The 24,568-nt window shown below is 46.4% G+C and overlaps 1 protein-coding gene across 8 annotated transcripts in view; it reads right to left on the minus strand.

Moving 5' to 3' along the window:
* Positions 1–20,728, minus strand: part of SEMA4D (semaphorin 4D) — a 106,618-nt gene extending 85,890 nt beyond the window's left edge. For all 8 annotated transcript variants that reach the window (XM_053662627.1, XM_053662626.1, XM_037164746.2 and 5 more), the window contains exon 1: positions 20,565–20,728. The gene's annotated coding sequence lies outside the window, so the exon portion shown is untranslated. The remainder of the gene's footprint in view (positions 1–20,564) is intronic.
* Positions 20,729–24,568: the final 3,840 nt, after the last annotated feature.

Consider the following 24,568-nt stretch of genomic DNA (forward strand, 5'->3'; position numbering starts at 1 on the left):
ATGCCCTTCCCAAGAGCAAATGTCAAGAAAGGGCCTGGTCCCTCAGGATACCCTGACCCCCACCCCCTAGACAAGCCCCAAGAAGCCGATGATGGTTCCATTAGTCTCCAGTCTGAGTTCATTCATGTCTATTTGAAAACTTACAGATAAAATGCTTTCAAGTAGGGTTTCCTTTTCTCAGTACACTCCAAAATGAAAGAAATTCTTCAGATCAGTTAAATCAGTAAAAGAATGACTGCCCAATTTATACAATAAAAGGTGAAGCCCAAGGACAGGTTTTTCAGGAGGAAAATACAAATGACCAGGAAGTTGCAAACAAGTGATCGGAGACCTGTAACCTCCTCTCGTCCCCACAATCCAGGTGAGGACTGAACTCACCAGTGAGTCTGAGGGGTGGGCATAATGCTGCCCTGTCCACAGGCCAGCCACCTGGGTCAAAACTGAACGCGCATATACCCTTGACTCCAACATTTTGATTCTAAAATTCTTTCCTATAAAAACATTCACTGAGGTGCACCATGGAAAAGTTTCAAGGATGTGGAAGACTGGGAGACATCCAAACTTCTACCATGGGCTGAGGGACATGGGGAGGGCACACGCCCCATGAAGGACACGCAGCCCTCATAGAGCACTGTTGGGCACACAAAGCACGTGTGTCTCTGCCAGACTGCTGAGTGGTAAAATCAAGCTGCAAAACCCTGGTGGCTACCCCTTGGGGAAAGCACCATCCATGAGAACATGTCCTACCATGTGTATATGTGCATGCACATGTGTGTGTGTCTGAAATGCATGGAGAAGACCTGAGGAACGCAGCTCTCAGGGGCAGATACCTTGTGCATGAGGCTTCTACTCTTTGTTCTCTTTATTTTTTAAACAATAAAAATGCCATTAAAATAAAGGAAAAGTTAGTCAGCATATCTGATTTCCTGTTCACACTAAAGATTCAATGAGTATTTTTGTAGAAACACCATTAAAAGAAAAGGCTCCAGCAGCAGAGATAAAAACTCACATAAAAAGATAGAAAGCCCTTTCCTGTTTCCTTTCTGAGTAACGTAAAATTATCATACAAAGCAGCGAGTTTCCACCCAAGTTATAGAAAGTGCTCTTTCTATAACTTCCCATGAATGCAGAAAGCAGCTGTGGTTTCCATTTTCCTGCTGATAAAGCCTCACTGGAATACATCCTGGTGAAGATGAACGCCTGCCAGCATTGCCCGCCCTGCCTGGCCTGGCTGCCACCTTGCTCCCCACCCCAGACTATTCCACTGCCTTCTCATGTGCTACAGTGGGCTGCAAAGTACATCCACCCTGGGCCTGTGCATATGGCCAGGTCCCTTTGGAAAAAGGGTCTTTGCAGATGCAATTAGTTTAATATTGTTAACTTAGGATGAGACTGATCATCTCAGATCATCTGAGTGGACCCTAAATCCAATGACAAGTGTCCTATGAGACACACACACTCCAGAGAAAAGGTCATGTGGTGATGCAGCAGAAACTGGAGGGCTACGGCCATGAACTCAAGGATGCCTGGAGCACCAGACGCCAGCAGCTGCAGGAGGGTCCTCCCCAGGGCCTTCAGAGGGAGCACGGCCCTGCCCACATCTTGATTTTGGATTTCTGGCCTCCAGAACTGAGGGAGCATATAGTTCTGTTCCTCTAAGCCCCTACTTTGTGATGTCTTGTTACGGCAGCCCCAGGACACCTATGTGAGCACTGTGATTCAATGAGGTGGGGGCACATGGCCTTCATGACCAGTTTGCCAAGAAGGCAGGAAGGCCTCCCTGCTACACAGACCATAAAACCATGTAGTATGAAACTCAAGCAGTCATCCTTATAGCACTATTAGGGTTCATCCTCCACCTTCCTACTCAGTGCCTATGTCCTGGGCTGCGCCTGCCTACCCCCAGGACCTTCCCCCTCCCTGGGAGCCACAGCTGTCCCAGCCATTCCTGCCCTATAACACTCTACTGCGGACTCAGCAGCCTGATCACTTCACGGGCTCATGGTCCTATAGGCTGGGAATCCCAAAAGACCATTGTGGAGCCTTACCTGGCCTTTCAGGGGCTCAGGTTTCTTCACAGCACAATAGTCACAGGGCTGTTAACCCCTTACTAGGTATCTTGGGGATCCAAGATCCAAGTAATCCCGAGGCCACGCCAACCCATGGGGGTAGGTGGGGCAGACACTGCATTCCAGTGACAGCAATGCTGATGGATTTGCAACCAAGTTTGTAAAACTGCCAAAGCCCTTTGCCCCATTCAGCTTCCCACTGTTTCCCACTCACTCTCAAGTTCTGATTCAGAGTTCCTTGTTGGTCAGTGCCACCTTCAAAATTCCCTCCCTGATAGCTGGCATCTCCCATCAGCACCTATATGCCGTGGTCCAGCTGGAAGCACCTCCTCTGGTCTGCTCTCCCTCTGCCCACGACTGCTGGGTCTTGACTCCTACCACAAACAGTGCCTAGGACATGCCGGGTACATTACATAAAGTGAACAGTGGAATATCTAAATGACGGGGGTCAATGCCACAAGAAACAGAACAATGCACTGAGAAGACCCACCTGCACCTAATGACCAGGGAGGTTTCCTCTCAGTTTTACCGGACCCTGCGGGTGGGACATGCAGAGGGCGGCAAGGAGTGAGGCGCAGGTAGAGAGACCTCTGAGGAGTTAGTTGTGGGGTAGAACAGGAGCAGGCCGGAGCAGCTCCTGGCTGAGGCACAGGCTTTGCAGTGAGTTGGAGACAGGGTGCCAGTGGGGACATCTCAGACTGGAACTCTGGGAGCCCAGCTAGAGGTGGAAGTGAGCTCTCTGCCCTGGGAAGTGAGCTGTAACAGTCAAGGACCCTGTGCTCTGAATGGAGAATAAAAGTGCAAAAGTGCTCACAACATATTCATAATGGCTCAAACCAGAAACTAAGCCAAGGGAAACTGTGGCACATGACCACAATGGCATACGAGACGGTAGGTTCAAAGAAGAGCCCAGGTGAGCCCTAACCCACACCCAGGAGTGACAGAACTGAAGCATGCGTAGAACCCATGGAACACAGAGGAACCCAGCCAGGATGCACCTCTGTGGCACCTGTGTGGAAGTGGTACCCCAGGGAAGCAGTGAGGAGGACCCAGGAGCTGCGGGCCACGTTGTTCTGGATGTCATATGGTTGGGCTACACTTGTGAGCAAAGCCAGACCATGTGCCCATCACTATAAAGTGTGCAAACATCTCACTAAGAAGAGGAAGAGAAAAATGGGAGGATGAAAATGGAGAAGGAGGGCAGATCAGGCAGTTCCACTGGTGGTGACCTTCCCTTGCATTTCAAGATAGGAAAGGGACCAAAGACAGGTGCCACCACCAAGTTAGGCCAAGGGACCGACTGGTGGTGGGTGGCCATGGGAAGAGGGCAGCTGGAAGCCAGGTGGCCTCTTCCCGGTGGACCTGACTCCAACAGGCTCTTCCTGGCCTCAACAGTCAGAGGGTATGTGTCTTTGCCTATCAGCTGCCTATTTCCTGCTGCTCTCCTGGAGCGCATCTGCAGGTGTCCCAGAGAGTAGATCCCATCACACAGGCCCTGCTGAGGCTGCACACACCACACACAGGGTGGCAGGCCAAGGCAGGGCCTCCTGGCTAATGCACACTGCCTAACAGGCTCTCTTGGAGCTGAGCACAAAAGAGCCTGTGCCCACTGCCACCCCAGCAGGCACCTCTGGTGCACGCACACAGCAACCATACACCTCCACTCCAGTAGTTGGCCCTCGCCTTGTCTGGGAGAGGCCGTCTTGGCTGTTGTGCTTCCCATGGGATGTTTTTCACTTAAAAGTACAAAACACCCACCAAAAGTACAAAAAGTACAGTAAAACACCCACCTGGTATTTTAGACGAGTATAACACGAAAAGTATCAGGCGCTTAGGACATCATATTTGTGTGTCTGTGTGTGTGATTGAGTGCTGTGTTTTCCATTTATTTTTCCTCTGATTCCCCTTACAAGTATTCCTGCAGAACACCAGAAACTGTCAGACAAGCATCAAGAGAAGACATCATCAGCATGTGATCAACTGCTCGTGTGACCACCACCCCGGGTGCAGTCTCTCTGGTCATTGAGCTGCTCTAGCATTCCCTGAGCTGCCTGTCAAAACCGCAGATGCACATCCCAGAAGGTATGGATGTAACTGGGCAGGTGTGGAGAGACACTGGGGTTTTGTTTTGTTTGTATTTTATTTAATGTTTACTGTATTATTTTCCATTACCTTTTATTCCCTTTATACTCCCCTCCCCCCAGCAATTACCACATTGTTGTCCATGTCCATCAGTTCTATTTGCTTTTGCTCAATCCCTCCAGGCACTAACCTCCCCTGAATTAGCTGTCATCTGCTCTCCATCTATGAGTCTGTCTTCATCTTCCCTGTTAGTTCAGTTTGTTCATTAGATTCCACATGAGTGAAATTATATGGTATTTGTCTTTCTCTGACTGGCTTATTTCACTTAGCATAATGTTCTCCAGGTCCAATCATACTGTTCCAAAGGGTAACATTTTCTTTTTTTTTTTTTTATGACTCAGTGGTATTCCATTGTGTAAATGTCCACAGCTGTTTCTTTAAAATATTTTATTCATTATGCTATTACAGTTGTCAAGTATTTCTGCCTTTTTTTACCCTCCACCTTGCACCCCCATCTGACCCGCATTCCCCCTTAGCTCCTGTCCATGGGTCCTACATACAAGTTCTTTGGCTTCTACATTTCCCATACTATTCTTAACCTCCCCCTCTCTATTTTGTACCTACTATTTAAGATTCTTATTCCCTGTACCTTTCCCCCCATTCTTCCCCTCCCATTCCCCCACTGATATCCCTCCATGTGATCTCCATTTCTGTGATTCTGTTCATGTTCTAGTTGTTTGCTTAGTTTGTTTTTGTTTTTTAGGTTTGGTTGTTGATAGTTGTGAGTTTGTTGTCACTTTACTGTTCATAGTTTTGATCTTCTTCTTTTCCTTAGATATAAGTCCCTTTAAGGTTCCATATAATAAGGCTTAGTGATGATGAACTCCTTAACTTGACCTTATCTAGGGAACATTTTAACTGCCCTTCCATTCTAAATGATAGCTTTGCTGAATAGAGCAATCCTAGATGTAGGTCCTTGTCTTTCATGACTTTGGTGTGAATACTTCTTTCCAGCCCCTTCTTGCCTGCAAGGTTTCTTTTGAGAAATCAGCTGATAGTCTAATGGGAACTCCTTTGTAGGTAACTGTCTCCTTTTCTCTTGCTGCTTTTAAGATTCTCTCCTTATCTTTTATCTTGGGTAATGTAACTATTATGTGCCTTGGTGTATTCCACTTGGGTCCAACTTCTTTGGGACTCTCTGAGCTTCCTGGACTTTCTGGAAGTCTATTTCCTTTGCCACATTGGGAAGTTCTCCTTCATTATTTGTTCAAATAAGTTTTCAACTTCTTGCTTTTCCTCTTCTCTTTCTGCCACCCCTATGATTTGGATGTTGGAATGTTTAAAGTTGTCCCAGAGGTTCCTAAGGCTCTCATAACATTTCTAGTGTCTGCCATGACAAAGTAACCGCTTGAGCTAAAGCTGACCCCCTCATAACATTTCTGAATTCTTGTTTCTTCATTCTGTTCTGGCTGAATGCTTGTTTCTTCCATCTGGTCCAAAGCATTGATTTGAGTCCCAGTTTCCTTCCTATCACTGTTGGTTCCCTGTGCATTTTCCTTTATTTTATTTTTCATAGCCTTCACTCTTTCCTCTATTTTGTGACCACGCTTAACCAATTCTGTGAGCATCCTGATTACCAGTGTTTTGAACTGTGCATCTGATAGGTTGGCTATCTCTTTATTGCTAGTTTATTTTTTCTGGAGCTTTGATCAATTCTTTCATTTTGGTCAATTTTTTTTTTTTTTGTCTCAGCATGACTTTTACGTAGTAAGGGGCATACACTTAGGTGTTCGCCAGGGAAAGTCAACCCATGTAGCTATGTTGTGGCACTGTATGTGGAGGAGGGGTCCAAAAGGGAACAATGCCACTTGCTGGACTCTCTGCCAGTTTTTAATAACTTTCTCCATTACCCATGAGCAAATTGGCCTGCTCTGGTGCTGATTCCAGGGTAGGTGGGTTTGTGTACCTTTTAGGACTTTGTGGATCTCTCCAACAAATTCTCCTATGAAGTTGGGAGATTCTCCCACTGTCAAAAAACACGCAGGATTTTTCAGTCAGAGGTTTTGAGGCTTTATTTCCCTGCGCTGGAACCCCAGGTTGTGTGGTCTGTCTCATTCCCCAGTTGTTCTTCCTGGTTTATCCACATGCAAATGTGGGACTGCTTGCTCTGCCAGCTGTCACCTCGCCTGGTCCTCAAGCCACCACCTTGTCTGCCCAGTCCTCCAGCCTCCACCTTGCTGCAAGTCCTCTCTTCCCAGCTGCCCATCTCCACCCCTTTCAATGGTCTGGATGAATGTTTCTTCTTTAACTCCTTGGTTGTTGGACTCCATATAGTTTGATTTTTTGTCAGTTCTGATTGTTTTTTGTTTTAAAAATTGTTGTTGTTCTTCTTTTGGTTGTGACAGGAGGTACAGTGTGTCTACCTATGTCTCCATCTTGGCCAAAAGTCAATATATATGCGTATTGTTTTCTTACCCATTCAGCTACCCAATGTCTTTTGGTTGGAGCATTTAAACCACTTAAATTTAAGGTGATTATAGATAGATATATATGAAGTGCCATTTTATTGTTAGATTATTTTCCTCTTTTTTATCCTTTCTCTTTTTCAAGCAATTCCTTTAACATTTTTTGCAGTACTGGTTTGGTGTTAACAAAGTCCTTTAGCTTTTTCTGATCAGGGAAGCTCCTTATTTCTCCTTCGATTTTAAATAAAATAGCCTTGCTGGGTAAAGTAATCTTGGTTGTAGGTCCTTGCTTTTCAACCTTGAATATTTCATGCCACTCCCTTCCGGCCTGAAATGTTCTGTTGAATAATCACATGACTATCTAATTGGTACTCCCTTGTAGATGACTACCTGCTTTTCTCTTGCAGCTTTTAGGATTCTCTCCTTGTCTTTAAGCCTTGTCATTTTATTTATGGTGCGTCTTAGTGTCGGCCTCTTTGGGTACAACTTGTTTGGCACTCTGAGCTTCCTGGACTTGTGTGTCTTTTTCCTTTACCAGATGAAGGAAGTTTTCCATCATCATTTCTTCAAATAGGTTATTGATCCCTTGCTCACTCTCTTCTCCTTCTGGTATTCCCATGATGTGGATGTTGTTATGCTTCATATTGTCCAAAATGTTTCTTAAGCTCTCCTCATATTTGAAAATTCTTTTTTCTTTTTGCTGCTCTGCCTGGGTGTTTTTTTCTACCTTGTCTTCCAAATCACTGATGTGATCCTCTGCTTCATCTAACCTACTTTTTATTCCTTCCAGTGTATTATTTATTTCTGACTGGTCTTTTTTTATGGTTTCTATGTCTTTTTTCATGCCTTTGAGTATCCTTATAATCATCGCTCTAAGCTCTCTATCTAACAAATTGTTCGCCTCCATTTCATCTAGTTCTTCTTCTAGAAAATTCTCTTGATCTTTAATTTTAGGCCTGTTTCTTTGTCTTCCCATTTTGGCTGCTTCTTTGTATTTTCCACTTTTGTTGTTAAACTAATCAGCCACTAAACCAATCTGTTTGTTAATATAATCAAGCTGTAATTAGCAGCCTGGTTTAAGCACCACAGGGTGGGGCAGAGTAATTTCTGTGGGCAGAAATTCTGCTTCCCCACAGGCTGATGCCACTTGAAAGGAAGTAGTCTGCCTAAGAGAGGTGGCTTCTGCAGTATGGGGAATGAGTCAGCACAGGGATCCTGGTGGCTGTTCCTTCAGTTCTCTTCCCAGAGCCACCAACTTCATACTCTCCTCAAGCATCTCTAATCCACTCTGCCCTCCCTTTGCCAGCACACAAGGTAAGTGGCTGCAAATGAAATGTGTACATTGGCCCTTTACAAGGCTCTCTGAGTCTGCAGCTGTCTCTCCCTGGCAGAAAGAAACCCTGCTGATTTTCACAGCTGGGTGTTATCTGGGTTCCTTTCTGGCTCTGGTGCTATAGTCTAGGGAGCCCAGCTTGGGGTTTAGACCCCACACTTCTCAGGGGGAACCCCCCCTGGCCACTGAATTATCCATCAGAATCTCCAGCTGCTGCCTGTGGGAGCCAAGCCAGCACTCTCACATCTCCTCTGCACTTCATACTATTCACGTTGTATGAAGTGGTTTCTTCTGTCTGTCTATGGTCATAAGGCCTCTCTCCAGCTAGTGTTCAGTTGGTATTCAGGATGATTTTTCTACAATTTAGTTGTAATTACAGGTTGGTTCTGGGAGTAGGTTAGTGTAGCTTCCACTTACTACCCAGTCATCTTGGATCTTTGCTTGTCTGTGTCTGTTTGTTTGTTTGTTTGTTTTTAAGGATCCCAGGCTCAAGAATGAAAGAGGAGCCCTGACCAGTGTGGCTCACTTGGTTGGGTGGGCATCATTCCACAAAGTGAAAAGTCACTGGTTTGATTTCCCATTAGGGCACATGCCTAGATTATGGGTTCAATCCCTTGTCAGGTGTGTATGAGAGGCAAACAACGATCAATGTTTCTCTCTCACATCAAATGTTTCTCTCCCTCTCTTCCCCTTGCTCTAAAAAGAAATCCTAAAAAAAATAAAAAAAAATAAAATCCTAAAAAAAGAGGGAGTATCATGAAGACCCTACAGACATTAAAAAGATAATAAAAAAATATTATAGGTAGGTGAATAAACTTTGCCTCCTCATACAACCAAAAGAAGGACAACAACAAATTAAAAAACTGAGAGAAACCAGAACTGTCAGAAAATTGAGCTGTATGCAAGTCTGACAACCAGAATTAAAGAAGAAACATTCATCCAGACCTGTAGGAGGGGCAGAGACAGGCAACTGGGGTGGAGAGGACTTGCGGCAAGGTGGAGGCTGGAGATCCAGTGCCGCCAAGATGGTGGCTAACAGAGCAGGTGGTCCCACATTTGTGTGCGGATAAACAGGGAAGAACAATTGGGGAGTGAGACAGACCACACAACCCAGGGGTCCAGCATGCGAAAATAAAGCCCCTAAACCTCTAACTGAAAAAACCTGTGTTTCAGTTGAGGCAGCAGGAGAAACTCCCAGCCCCACAGGACAGTTTTTTGGAGAGATCCACAGGGCCCTAGAAGGGAAGAGGTTTGCCGCACCCTGGCAAATACCTAAGGCTCTTCCCCTTACTACATAACAGGTGTGTCGAGACAAAAAAAAAAAAAAAAAAAGAGGCCAAAGTGAAGGAACAGATCAAAACTCCAGAAAAAATACAACTAGCAATGAAGAGACAGCCAACCTATCAGATGCACAGTTCAAAATACTGGTAATTAGGATGCTCACAGAATTGGTTGAATTTGGTTGCAAATTAGATGAAAAAATGAAGGCTAAACTAATGAAATAAAAGAAAATGTACAGGGAACCAATAGTGATGGGAAGGAAACTGGGATTCAAATCAATGGAGTGGACCAAAAGGAAGAGAGAAACATCCAATCAGAAAGGAATGAAGAAACAAGAATTGAAAACAATGAGGAGAGGCTTAGGAACCTGCAGGACATCTTTACATGTTTTAACTTCTGAACTATAGGGATACCAGAAAGAGAAAAGGAAGAGTAACAAGTCGAAAAGTTATTTGAACAAATAATAAAGGAGAACTTCCCCAATCTGGCAAAGGAAATCGACTTCCAGGAAATCCAGGAAGCTCAGAGAGTCCCAAAGAAGCTGGACCCAAGGAGGAACACACCAAGGCACATCATAGTTACATTAACCAAGATTAAAATGAAGGAGAGAATCCTAGAAGCAGCAAGAGAAAAGGAGACAGTTACCTACAAAGGAGTTCCCATAAGACTAGCTAATTTCTCAAAAGAGACCTTATAGACAAGAAGGGGCTGGAAAGAAGTATTCAAAGTCATAAAAGGCAAGGACCTACATCCAAGATTGCTCCATCCAGCAAAGCTTCCATTTAGAATGGAAGGACAGATAAAGTGCTTCCCAGATATAGTCAAGCTAAAGGAGTTCACCATCACCAAGCCCTTATTACATGACACGTTAAAGGGATTTATCTAAGAAATAGAAGATAAAAAACATGTACAGTACAATGACAGCAAACTCACAATTATTAACAACCACACCTAAAACAAAAACAAAAACACACTAAGCAAACAACTAGAACCAGAACAGAACCACAGACATGGAGACCACATGAAGGGTTAACAACAGGGGAGTGGGAGGAGGAGAGAGGGGGAAAAGGTACAGAGAATAAGTAGCATAGATGGTAGGTACAAAACAGACAGGGGGAGGGTAAGAATAGTATGGGAAATGTAAAAGCTAAAGAACTTATAAGTATGACACATGGATATGAACTAAAGGGGGGGAATGTGGGTTGGGGCAGTATGCAGGGTGGAGGGGAGTGAAGGGGAAAAATGGGACAACTATAATAGCATAATCAATAAAATATATATTTTTAAAAGCAGCAAGAGAAAAGGAGACAGTTACCTACAAAGGAGTTCCCATTAGACTATCAGCTGATTTCTCAAAAGAAACCTTGAAGGCAAGAAGGGGCTGGAAAGAAGTATTGCAAGTCATGAAAGGCAAGGACCTACATCCAAGATGACTCTATCCAGCAAAGCTATCATTTAGAATGGAAGGGCAGTTAAAATGTTCCCTAGATAAGGTCAAGTTAAAGGAGTTCATCATCACTAAGCCTTTATTATATGGAACCTTAAAGGGACTTATATCTAAGGAAAAGAAGAAGATCAAAACTATGAACAGTAAAGTGACAACAAACTCACAACTATCAACAACCAAACCTAAAAAACAAAAACAAACTAAGCAAACAACTAGAACATGAACAGAATCACAGAAATGGAGATCACATGGAGGGATATCAGTGGGAGAGTGGGAGGGAAAGAATGGGGGAAAGGTACAGGGAATAAGAATCATAAATAGTAGTTACAAAATAGACAGGGGGAGGTTAAGAATAGTATGGGAAATGTAGAAGCCAAATAACTTGTATGTAGGACCCATGGACATGAACTGAAGTGGGTGGGAAGACTGATGGTGGGAATGTAGAGGGGAATAAAGGGGAGGAAAAAATGGGACAGCTGTAATAGAATAATCAATAAAATATATTTAAAAAGAGAAAAAGAAATATTATGAACAACTTTATGCCAACATGTTGACAACTTACATGAAATTTACAGATTCCTTGAAACATATAATTCATGAGGACTGACTCAAGAAGAAATAGAAAATCTTAATAGCCTTATAAACTGAAGTCATAACTAAAAGCCTCCCCATAAAGAAAATACCACACGACTTCACTAGTAAGTTCTATCAAACATTTAAGGAAAAAATAATACTAGATCTACACAAACTCTTTTCTAAAATATAAATGAAGAGGGAACACTTCCTATATCATTATGTGGGGCCAACATTAACCTGATACCAAAAGGAGACCTGTACATTGCCCACTACAAATCGCTAAGGGAAATGAAGGAAGAACAGAGAGATAGTCCATGCTTATTGGCCCAATACTCTTAAGAAGTTAATTTTCTCCAAATTGACCTAAGGAATTAATGCAATGCCAGTCAAAACCCAAACAGGCTTTCCTGTGAAACATGAGAAGCTGATTTTAAATTTGTATGGAAATGCAAACGACCAAGAATAGACAAAATAACTGAAAACAAACAGAGCTGGAAGGCTCACAAAACCTAACTTTGAGTTACTATAAAGCAACAGTCACGAAGATGGCATGGTGTGGGGGCCAGCAGGAAATAAACCACAGTGGACCAGAATTGAGTCCAGAAGCAAAGCCATACAGACATATTCAATTACTTTCCAAACGTGCCAAGAGACATCAGTGGGAAAGGATTGTTTCTTTAATAAATGGTACTGGAACAACTGGATATCTTTATGCAAAACATAAATCTTAACCCTTAGCTCTTTCCAGTTAAAAATTTGTCTGCCCTTAAAAGACATCGTTAATAAAATTAAGAGCCATGCCAGAGACTAAGAGAAAATATTTGTCATAAAAAATCTGACAAAAGATTTGACTCCAGAGTATGTAAACAACCCTTACAACTCAAATATAAGACAGCCGAATTTGGAAGACAGCAGAAAATTTGATCAGATACTTAAAAGGATATACACAATACAAATAGCTAATAAACAAACACTGGCAAAGATATTCACTTCAATGATACAACATTATAACATACCCACTAGAATAGCTAAAATTAGAGACTGACGACAGCAAATGTTGGCAAGGATGTGAACAACTGCACTCACACAGAAGCAGTAGGGGTGGAAAATGATACATATACTTTGGAAAACAGTATGCAGTTTCTGATGAATTAAATATACACTTCCCACATAACCTGCTCATCAGGATACCCAAGAGGAAATGCATGTCCACACTAAGATTTGCACACGAATGCATAAATCATTTTTATTGTGATGAGAAATACATCAGATTTACCATTTCAACTATTTAAAAGTGTACAATCAGTGACATTTGAGTACATTCATCAAGTTATGCAACCACCACGTATTAAACAGTCTCCCATTCTCCCCTCCTTCAAACCTGGCAACCACCTAATCTGATTTCTGTCTCTATGAATTTGTCTATGTCTTTATGTCTATTTTCACCAAGCATGTTTTCAATGGTCATCCATGCAGGAGCATGTGTCAGTGCTCCATTCCTTTATGGTCAAATAATATCCCCTTGTCTGGATGGACCACATTTGGTCACCCATTCAGTGGTGGACATGTGGGTTGTTTCCATCTTTTGATTGTTGTTAATAGTGCTGCTATGAACAGTTGTATACAGTGTTTGTTTGGATTTTTCAATCCTTTTGCATACATGTCCATGAGTAGAATTTTGGGGTATATAATTCCATGTTTAACTTTTTGAGGAATCTGTACACTGTTTTCCAAAGTCGCTGCACATTTTCCATTCATATCAGCAGTGTAGGAGGGTTCCAACTTCTCTATGTGTTCACCAACATTGATTTTCCTTTTTTTTTTTTTTGACAAAAGTCATTATGGTAAGTGGGAAGTGGTCTCTCACTGTGGTTTTGAGTTGCATGTCCCTAATGACTAATGATGTTGAGCATCTTTCATGTGCTTATTCATCATTTCTGTATCTTCTTTGGAGATATGTTTTCTAATGTTTTAACTAGCTATCTGTCCTTTTGTGTTGAGTTGTAGCTCACAGCACTCACATTCACAACAACCCTGAATAGGAAGCAACCCAAACATCCACCAACAGGTTAATGAGTCAATAAAACATGGCATACCCACAAACGAAACAGGACTCACCAATGAAGACGTGAATTACTCAGCAACACATAAGAATCTCAGAAACATTGTGTGGAAAGAAAGAAGCTAGATACACAAAGGCTGTAACACATGCTTCCATTGTGAAACTCTTGAAAAACAAATCTCATCTATAATAATCTAATCTCAACAGATCAGTGATTGCCTGGGCAGGAGGAAGGAGTTGAGTGCAAAGGGGCAACAGGGAATTTTGGGAGGGCTCACAGGACAAACAACCTGTCTCCAATGCTCAACGCTAGTGCAGCAGCACCCAGCGGCCTCCGACAATACCTGAATGGGTGAATGGGTGTAGCACACTGACCTGCAGGCCAGTGTTTATCACCCTGATCTCTATCATGATTACAGTGGCAGGTTCATAATGATATACATTTGTCAAAACTCACTGAACAGTGTACTTAAAACAAGTACCTTTTATTGTATGTAAATTATACCTCAATAAATTTGGTTAACAAAACACTGTTTCTACAGACAAGCACCAGAGTCTAACATGCACCCAGAGTGAGGAGCACGCCCAGCCTCTGCTGTCCTGTCTGCCCCAAGCCTGCACTCAGGACGGCAGCATGTGCTCCGCCCAACGCCTCTTACACTCCCTGATGTGTCTGAATCCCCTCCATGGCCTGTGAAAACAAAAAGCTTCTGATTCAGGGGATCTAGGGTGGAGCTGAAAACCTGCACATTCAACCAGTTCAGAGAATTCAATGCTGCCAGCATGGGGACCACGCCTTAGAAAGTGCTCTCTCCTGTTCCTAGTGTTCAGTGCATGTGGAGTTAAGTTGGTGTATGTAAAACCCTGGCCCTTGCTAGGGGCTGCAGCCTCACTGTAGGAAATGACAGGCTAATTCAGGAGGGAATGCTCACAGCCCACCTGACAATTGGACAAGCACAATGTCAAGGCCTCACTTTCGGCCCCAGTTTCCCAACCCCATGCCCCCATGGACCTGGCCCCACACAGCTGTGCTCTCTTCTGAGAGGGCAGCTGCCCCTGCCCAGGGGCTGGGCAACTCAGTTCTTAAGGCCTCCTGAGCCCACCACCCCTGAGGGCTCCCTGCTGTGCTCAGGGCTCAGCCCTCCTGAGCTGTCATAACCATTCTCTGCTATTTGGGCCCCTTCCCCTGCCTCCAGACCCAGAAGCACCCTGCGTACTACAGGCCAATGACAGCTTACAGGGAACAGCTGGCCTGACTCAGAAACCCCACTCATTTGCCCAACTCATCTCCTAGGACTGGAGGATCCTGGCAGGAGCTCCCCTCCTTACTTCCTTCCCCTCTGTTCCATCCTGCCCTTCAGGGACAGAGACCTAAGCCCGAGGTCTTCTCTCACAACACCCTTTGCCCATCAGATCATCCTCTTCTTTCTTAAACTCTTGGCACCCCCACCCCCAGGACAACTCCTCAGGTCACCAGTGACCTCCAGACTATAAGGTCAACGCTCAGTCCTTGCCTCACTGGACCGCTGGCTGGGCAGTCCTTCCTCCCCAAGCACCTCCTACCATGCTTTCCCCACCCCACACCCCTATGGCTTTCTCCTCTCTCCCTGGCTAGGCCTTCCTGGTCCATCAGCTTCAGACCTCTCTTCTCCTCCATCTACCCACCTCCCTGGAGTCTGATTCACAGCTTTAAAAAAACATCACACCTGTGTAGGCATCACCCAGCTCAGGATTCTTTCCTCAACTCCAGTTTGTTTGTGTGAGGCAAGCCCCTCACCACCTTTGCGTGGATGGAGATGGAGCTTACAAGGCACTGCCTGGAGAGCTGATCATCCTCTTGAATTCTCCATCTCAAGGTGATTCTGACCTATCCCCCTGGCTGTCTGAGTGAAGAATCCCAGGATCATTTGGACTCTTCTATTACTCCAACCATCCTGTTAGCTCCATTTTCACGACACACCCAGAATCTGACAAGACCTGGGCTCCTGCCTCTCCCAGTGGTCACTCCATCCTCTGGCCTTGCTCCAGTGTGCTTGGATATACCCCCGTCCCCAGTCACTCTGTACCTCTTCCACACCACTGGCTCGGGGAGGCCCACTGGCTGCCTGATTTCAAATCCCAAACATCCCCAACTGTTGGCTCCTTTGAGTGCCTGGACCCTGTACATTTTCTTTCTCCAGACCACTAAGGCCCCATAGGTGACATAATCCTGACACACTGCTCTCTGTAGTCATCCATCTCCCTCAACTTGACCAGAAGCTCCCAGTAGGCAGGCCTTCTGTTTCTTGGTTTCTTGCTGTAACTGGTACTCAAAAAACATTCACAGGGGAAGCAGTGAGACTTCATGAAAACGAACAAATTTGTGAGTGGAGAGAGGCTTAAAGGTCCAGCTCCTTCAACTCAAGAAAAATGAGCAAGGAGATATCACCTACCGAGGTCACAACCTGCTGAGTTCCCTGAATGCCTGGATGGCACAGCTCTGCTTGGATAGGACTTCAAAACCCCTCAAAGAACTGGGAAGCATGAACTGCACCAGAGGTGAATGGGAAAAGGGGGTGTATGCTGCACCCATCCTCATGGCAGGTGGCTCAAGGCCACACAGACATGACCCAAGATTCAGAGTTTAGCCCAGCTGTGCCCTTCCTCAGCCACAAAAAAACACTGGTCAACAAAACACAACAATGAAAATTCCCAAACACAAGGTGAGAACAAAGGAACACGGCTTCAGACTCTTATTTAGGGCGGGCCCGTGAACACAGTATCCCGCCAAACAAAACCAAAACACACACCCGGCCTAAAACCCCCAAATGCTAGAATCTGGAGATCAGCGCGAATTATATTCTGGTGTTAAAAGCAACTAAAATTTCTTGCAACAGGGCAGGAAAGTAAAATACCCCAAAACTAGAATTCCAGGCAACTTGTACTTTTCACTTTGTGGACTTACCATTTTTATACTTTTTCTGTTGTTGTAGATTAAGGAGAAAACAGACAAAACCTTGGAAAATGAGGGCAACAGCCCATAGTGGCAGGCTTTCCAACTGGTTATGGAGACACCTGCAAAGGCTCTGACCCACCTTTACTTTCACTTCTGAAGTGGAATGTGCTTCTCCACCAGAACCAGGGCTGCAGTGGGTCTGAGGGGAGCACCTCCTGCCCCACGGCCCATGACCCAGGATAGCACAATCTCTGCTCACTGTCCCTTGCTGGGTCATACACTACTGTTGAACTTGAGGGTTTGGGTCTTGTCTACCTTCTGCCAAGGGCAGGGTATCTATCAATGTCTGTGTTTTCACGGTTTACAGAGTATTATTCAGAGGGTACATGACTCCTGATTCACTGAGTGTCTCATTTAATCCAAATCATCTCTCACAGTTTTTTTAGAGAGGAAGAGAGGAAGAAAAAAAAGGTAAAGAAACATCAATACAAAAGAAATATCGATCGGTTGTGTCTCATGCATACACAAACCAAGGACCAAACCTGCAACCCAGGCATGTACCCCTACCGGGAATGGAACTTGTGACCTTTCACTTCGCGGGACAATGCTCAACCAGCTGAGCCACACCAGCCAGGGCTATGCCACATCATCTCTTAGTACATCGTGTAAGGAATTTCCACAAATCGAATGCCATTTAAAATAAATTTATATATAGATATAGAAAATTAGAATGTTTAAAATAGGATATTGTTACTTAATGAAGACCTCTTCTTAAAAATTAATTTTAAGATTATGAAAGTAATTCCACTGTAAAAGAAACAAACTAAACAAATACATATAAGAGACATACGTACATGCTTCCCCCTCTGTCCCCCCACTCCCTGCCCCTCCTCCGACACACATGCGCATACTCACATGCACCTTCCTACCACCCACCCCTCAGATGCTCAGAGCTGTGTCCTCAGAGCCTGGAGCAGTGGCCGTCCCACTCGTCTACATAACTGGCACTCCGTAACAACCTATTCCATAAAGTGTGTAACCTTTCAGATAGGTTTCTCTGCGTACCTTTGAACTCTTTCGTGAAGTGAAGAATTTTATGGCATGTTTTTTGGGGGACATGGGGTTCTTAGACTATTATTAACTTTTTATTATGGAGAATTTTGGAAATACACAGAAGTAGACAGAACAGCATAACGACCTCTCAGACACCCTCACCCAGACCCACCAACTGTTTACACCTGGACAGATCCCAAACACAGTATCATGTCCTCTGCAAATACTCCACTGCCTTTGCTAAAAGGTAATGATCTTTTCAATTTTTAACACAGCCACAGTGCTGTTAAGGAATATGATCATTCTTTAAAATCATCATTTTCCCAACAAATGTCCAACTGTCTCATAAACACATGATTTTTGAAAGGAGTGATTTTTGGAAATTCTGGTCTCACTGCATTTCATTCAAAGCCTGAAATCCTGGGGTGCTGCTAAGATGTGATCCAGGATGGGATGCAGCCTCTGCTTTCATAGGCATCTGAGATTTTTAAGCCAAATAACAGAGTCTGTACCAACAGACAAAGGCTCACACAGGTGTGTAGGTGGGGGCATGGCACGGGGGCTGCTGGAGTGCCTGGGCACGAGCAGGGAGCCAGCCATGCCTGCATGTAGGAAGGTTAGGCAAGTGGGAAAGTGACCCACTTCAAGGAACTGGGATTAGCAAGTTTCCTGGTCCTAAGGTGGACCTTTACTGGCATGCTGAAATCACCACCCTAGCTCTAGGCAAGGCCTGACTGGACCTGGCTGTGAGTCGTGCCATCTCCAGTGCAGAGGAGCCAGCCCGACCTGCCCATTCTTAGTGACGCCCAGAGACTTGCCCTAAGCCAGCCAGGGCAAACAGAAGCAGAGGACGAGAGGGCCTCCCACCATGCCTCTGTCACTGATTTGTCCACTTTCCTTCTTACCTTCTATTCTTCCTTCTGGAATGGTGAAAGGTCAAGGGAGAAACAGTTGTCCCCAGCACTGAATCTGGAGGACCAAAGCCTTTCTCTCAGGGACAACCCTCAACAGTCAGCAGATGACAAATTGATTTGTATATTTTACACAGTCAGCCTCACCACACCCCTGCCACCTTGTACTCCTAGACAGTTAACGGGTCACTGCTATTGCTCCCAGAAGAGACTAGGGGTGGGGGATGAGGACCACTGCCTGCCATCTCAACTTCCCAGGAGTTCTTTTAACCAAGTAAATTCTAAGCATGAAGGGGAAAGTTGCTATAAATTCTAAAACAATCAGGAAGCCAATTCACTTGAACAGCTGCAGGCACCTAACCCATGGACACTAGGGACACCCAAAAGACATAGGTCTCAGGTCTCATGAACTCTGGCCCCAGGCTTGCCACACAAGACATCAAGATATGGGTCAGGAGGAGGCTTTGCGACCACCCTCCAAGTCCCACCTATCCCTCTCCTACCACCAGACATGGGACAGAGGAAGGGCTGGGAGGCTTGGGCCTGTCCACACTGGGTGTAGGAGAGATGGATTCCCTCCAGAGGCACAGAGACAACCATTGATCTTTGCAATGCATTATTGATTTTGCTGTATGCTGGCACCGATGAACAGTCCTCCCCACACTCCGAGCTAGCCATTAGTGTGCACTCCCAAGCACTGGCCTAGACATCTCTCCCTGGTGTGGAGAAGGCACTTGAGATGCAATTAGCCTAAGACTACTCACATGATGGTGCTCCTCTCTCTCCCCATACACACTGTGAGGACCCGCACCCCACATTTCAGCCTGGGACTCTAGGCAAGGCCACCAGAGCACCCTAGTCACCAGAGGAGAAGTCTCTGCAAGGCTCCATTTCCCAACAGATATGTGTGCTGGTCAGGAGGGTGAGCAGAGGAACTCAGTGGTACCCTTTTAAGGGGCACAGACAGACTCATGGTAAAGCCCATCACAGAAGCCAGTCCCATCCCATATCAGCTCAAAGTTCTGCAACACCCTGCAAGGGAGGGACCCCAAAAAGGAGGGACCCAGCAGAGTCGCCTCTGTGCTAGCCACTTGTTTTTATTTCTCAATTTGATTTACCTGGTGGATATACTATAGATACATATCATCAGTCTGAGGGTTTGGCCCCATAGGGGGATGGTCCTTGCCCACAGAAATGCCTGGTGTGTCCCCTCATTCCTGAAGTTTTTCTCCCTGGTAGCACACAGTACCTGGACTACTCAGAGCAGGCCTGCTTTATTCTTCTTCACTCTTGCAGGCAATGTGCACAGACACCAACCGTTCAAGTGACAACTGGGGCATTATCTCTTCCAGAATCCTGGCCCCACTGCTACTGCCTGAGCTGGCCTATTTCTGGGACACAGTGATCGCTCCCAAATAACGGCACCCAGACAGCCAGCAGGCAGGCCCCAGGCCTGGGGCAGATATGAGGGGACAGGTCAGCAATGTCACTTCACACCCTGGGACCTTCAACTCGGTGGCACCTAGTGTATTTGAGTAGACTCAGAACAGGAGGGCCAGCTGCTTGGCCACAGGCCCCAGGTCCAGCCTGGCCACCAAGGCCTAGGATGTGCTGCATGTCGAGGGAGGTTTACCAAACAAAAGCTGCGCTACAGAAAGCAAGGCCCAGCCCCCAACTGCAAGCCTCATTTTCAGTGAACTACCCACCTACAGACTCCCATGCAACCCCACCACCCAAGAGTAAATCCAATAAATTAATAAGGCAACCAGGACGCAACTCTGCTTTCCTTGTTTGCACAGAACTTGCAGCGGACTCAGCACGCCACGCCGCCGCCCTCCCCCCTGCCCCCCCCCCCCCCCCCCCCCCAGCTCACCAGGCTGCTGCAACAGGTGCAGCCAAGCCAAGGCTGGCGATTCTCCTGGGCAGTTCTAGAATCACTCAGCCAAAAACCTAAAGGGAGACAAGGCCTGAAGCACTCGCCAAGGGGGCCGACCTGCCCCACCTGTCTGAGTGAGAGCCCTCGGGTACAGCAGAGGCCTCCAAGACAGAAATAGAAGACGTGGGGCCCAGCCAGGCCGAAGTGGCCGGAGTGGGGCCGCACTGGCTAGAGTAGGGCAGGGATGGGAGCCAGGAGCGCGGCGGGCCCAGATTGAGCGCGCCAGCCCCCACTCCCGGCCTGGGTCTGCCGCGAGCCCCACGACCCCGCGTCCAGGAGCCTAGCGGAGCCACCTGCACGGTCCAACCCGCAGGGAGCCGGGGAGGAGAGGAGTCTCGGGAGTCCGAGGAAGGTCCCGCCGTTCCACACACCTGCCAGCCCGCTTGCTTCCTGTGACCGCCTGCCCTTACCTACCTGGTGCGGAACCTCTTGGCGGTGCCCAGTCCGCGGCCGCTGGCGCTGGAATGGCGGCGGCGGCGGCGGCAGCAGCAGCAGCAGCGGCGGACGCGGAGGCAGAGGCGGAGGCCGGTGCCGAGGGGCGGCGCAGGGATGCGGCGGAGATCTAGGGAGCGGGCTGACGCGGGAGGGAGGGAGGGAAGGAGGGAGGGAACGGATGGCGCACAGGCCCCTCCTCTGCTCTCGCCTCCCCCCCCCTCCTCTCCTCTCTCTCTCTCTCGGCTCCTTTCTCTGCCCCTCCCGCCAGACTCACCTCTCTCCTCCTCTTTTCCCCACCCTCTTTTTCCCTCCCCTTTCTTCACCTTTCTCCACTCCCCTCCTCTCCTCTCCGAGGCCCCCAGAGGCTGCCCACCGGTGTCCTGGACCTCTGCTGGGCTCAGCACGAATTTTGATGAAGTATCAGTTACCCCTCTTTATCACCTGCCAATGGACCAACTTGCCTCTTTTGGGAACTGTACCTTATTTCACCCTTTCCAGGCCCCCCAAATCCCCAAGTTTCCGGGCCCCCAAGGCCCTGGTACAGCAGCACTGCTGGGGACTTCCTGCACAATGTGTGAGCAAAGCATGTGGACCTCCAGGCCAACTTGTGCTGTCGCTTCTAAGCAAATCTGACTTTGGGCAAGAACATTTCAAACCAGACCCACTGCCATTTTCTCAGGTGAGGCAAGCAGGTGCCTTCTCCAATGTTGTTTTCTGAGGCCCTCCTGTGCCCCTGTGCCAAGGGTTCGCCATCTTCTACACCTCATGGCAAAGGGTTCCCTAGTGCAGTCCCTGGTGACACACCTTTGTACTAATCCATGGGTGCAGGGGCCTGGGTGCCCTCAGAACACTAGTTGTCCCCGCAGGGAAAGAGAAGTGGTGGGCCTGGGACCATGGCTGGTGGGTAGGCCTCGTGAGGGACACCAACCTGACAAAGGGAAATAGTTCCTGAGTCAGGAATTGGGGTTTGTGCCCACCAGGCCTGGCCAGCACTCTGTGGGCTTCAGGGTACACGTGGGAGCTGAAGGCTGCTTTCTTGATGACCACTGACTGCCGAGAGCCAGAGCAAGAGCTTTAAAATGAGGTCATTTCTAAATGATCAGTAATGGCCCCAGAGCTTCGGTTCCTTCAGGGGCCTCCTGCCTTCCCCTGCTTGGCCATTCCACCCTCTACCACCACCCTCTGGTATTCGGACCAGTGGACCAAGATGGTGAAGACCAAGGTGGCAAGGTGCAGACAGGGTTTAGTGGGAGCTCACCCTCTCCCACTGTGAGTGGGGATCATGACCAGGATCTGATAGACTGTTGTTCGTCTTGACTCTGATGCTTCCTAGGTAAACTTGGGAGCTCCCCAAGGCAAGGAGCCTGTGACCATCTCCAGGGTCAGCTGCAGGGTCAGCTGACTCCTCCAGGGTCAGGGAGGAATCACCTGAGAGTCTACAGCACCGTATACCGCATTAAGTGCTGGGATACTGTATAGGGAGTAGGGGCAGGGGGGATGTCCTACCCAAGCTCTCTTCCGGCTGGAGGATCCTGTGGTGTTTATGTCCTATCTTATTTGGATTAAAGCTTGGTGGAAAGGAATTAGGGCACGGTTGTTTTAATAGCATCCCATGCCAAAATCAGGGATCTACTGTTGTCCATAAATACATTACAGAGATTGGGGGTGAGAGGCTGCCCTGTATTGTTCACTTGTCAGACACATGTAGAATAGGGTGCTCTTGCTTGGTATCTAAGAACAACAACCAGCAGTCCCTGCGGGTCGGGAAGTGGGGATGGTCACTGACACACTCGAATACTTCATCCTGGAAAATGGATGTGTGGTGCACAGAATGGTGGAATCCACATATTTCCCATACTATTTTGGAAGAAGGATTACCCTGTGGGGGAAGGAAGAGCAGAAGGAGGACAGATGGGTGGAAATTAGATTAAAGAGTAAGTTTCTGCCCACTGTGAGTGCTTTCTGGCAGATCTGCCTGCCAGAGGATCCAGCCACCCCAGGAGAAGTGTGTCCTTTAGGGTCAGCGTCTAGACAGGTTCTGGAACTACCATAGAGCCTGTTGGAGGTTTCCGCAGCCGGGGGATGCCAGCTGGGACCTCCCCAGCTGCTAGATCCAGTCCATGCTTTCTTAAAACCACACATACAGCAGGTCCTGTTTTCCTTCATACTGCCCCTGCAGAGCAAGCAACCCTGACAGGGAAGAGGCTACTTAGCATACCTGGCCTGGAGCCGACACTTCTGCTTCAGGACCTTCAATACCAAACCTCTTCTGGCCTGTTTCCTCATTCGTGTGAAGGAGACAGGAGAGAATTCTATGAGGTGATAACTGTTCCCACCACCCAGCACCTGGGAGGTCCTCCTGTCCTGTGTTCTCGTTAGGGTAACACAAAGGGATCGAGTTTGTCTTTTCGTTCTTGTTGTCACTGTTCTACATTCTACTGTGGGATGTTTTAAACATGTCCCTAGACTAGCCAAGTGACCTCCCTCTCCCACACATGGAGTGGCGATCTTGAGTCACCCAGTCCTCATTCCCCCAGCATTAACTTGTATTTTATTTTCATCTTTTTTCTTTTAAATATATTTTATTGACTGTGCTATTACAGTTGTCCCATTCCCCCTCTTTATTCCTTTCTGCTCAGCACCAATGCCCCTGTACCCACATTCCGTGCCCCCTTAGTTCATGTTCATAGATTGTACATTTAAGGTCTTTGGCTTCTCTATTTCCTATATTATTCTTAACCTTTCCCTGTCTATTTTGTACCTAACATTTATGCTTCTTATTCCCTGAACATTTTTCCCCATTCTCTCCCTCCTTCTGCCCCTCCCTGCTGATAACGCTCCCTGTAATCTCCATTTCTGTGATTCTGTTCCTGTTGTAGTTGTTTGCTTAGTTTGTTTTTGTTTTTTATGTTTGGTTGTTGATACTTGTGAGTTTGTTATCATATTTTTGACCATCTTTTTCTTAGATAAGTCCCTTTAACATTTCATATAATAAGGTCTTGATGATGATGAACTTCTTTAACTTGATCTTATCTGGGAAGCACTTTATCTGCCCTTCCGATACCTTTGCTGGAAAGAGTAATCTTGGATGTAGGTCTTTGCCTTTGGTGACTTCCAATACTTCTTTCCAGCTGTTTCTTGTCTGCAAGCTTTCTTTTGAGAAATCAGCTGAAAGTCTTATGCAAACTCCTTTGTAGTTAACTGTCTTCTTTTCTCTTGCTACTTTTAAGATTCTCTCCTTATCTTTCATCTTGGCTAATATAATTATGATGTGCCTTGGTGTGTTCCTCCTTGGGCCCAACTTCTTTGGGGCTCTGTGAGCTTCTTGGACTTCCTGGAAGTCCATTTCCTTTGCCAGATTAGGGAAGTTCTCCATTATTTGTTCAAATAAGTTTTCAACTCCTTATTCTTCCTCTTCTCTTTCTGCCACCCATATGATTCAGATGTTGGAATGTTTAAAGTTGTCCCAGAGGTTCCTAAGCCTCTTCTAATATTTCTGAATTCTTGTCTCCTTATTCTGTTCTGGTTGAATGCTTATTTCTTCCACCTGGTCCAAACTGTTGTTTTGAGTCCCAGTTCCCTTCCCATCACTGTTGGTTCCCTGAACATTTTCCTTTATTTCACTTTTCATAGCCTTCACTTTTTCCTCTATTTTGCAACCATACTCAACTAATTCTGTGAGCATACTGATTACCAATATTTTGAACTGTGTTGCTTAGATGTCATTTTTTTTTCTGGAGCTCTGATCTGTTCTTCTACTTGGGCCATATATATATATATATTTTTTTTTTGTCTCAGCATGCCTGTTACACAGTAAGGGGCAGAGCCTTAGGTATTCACCAGGGTGAGTCAACCCATGTAGCTGTGTTGTGACACTGGATGTGGAGGAGGAATAAGAGAGGGAACAGTGCCACTTGCTCAGCTCTCTGCTGGCTTTCAGTCACTTCTGCCACTTCCCACAAACAAAGTGGGCCCTTTTGATG

This window comes from Artibeus jamaicensis, unplaced genomic scaffold (assembly GCF_021234435.1).
Source record: "Artibeus jamaicensis isolate MK-2021 breed Jamaican fruit bat unplaced genomic scaffold, CSHL_Jam_final contig_264, whole genome shotgun sequence".
Lineage (NCBI taxonomy): Eukaryota > Metazoa > Chordata > Mammalia > Chiroptera > Phyllostomidae > Artibeus > Artibeus jamaicensis.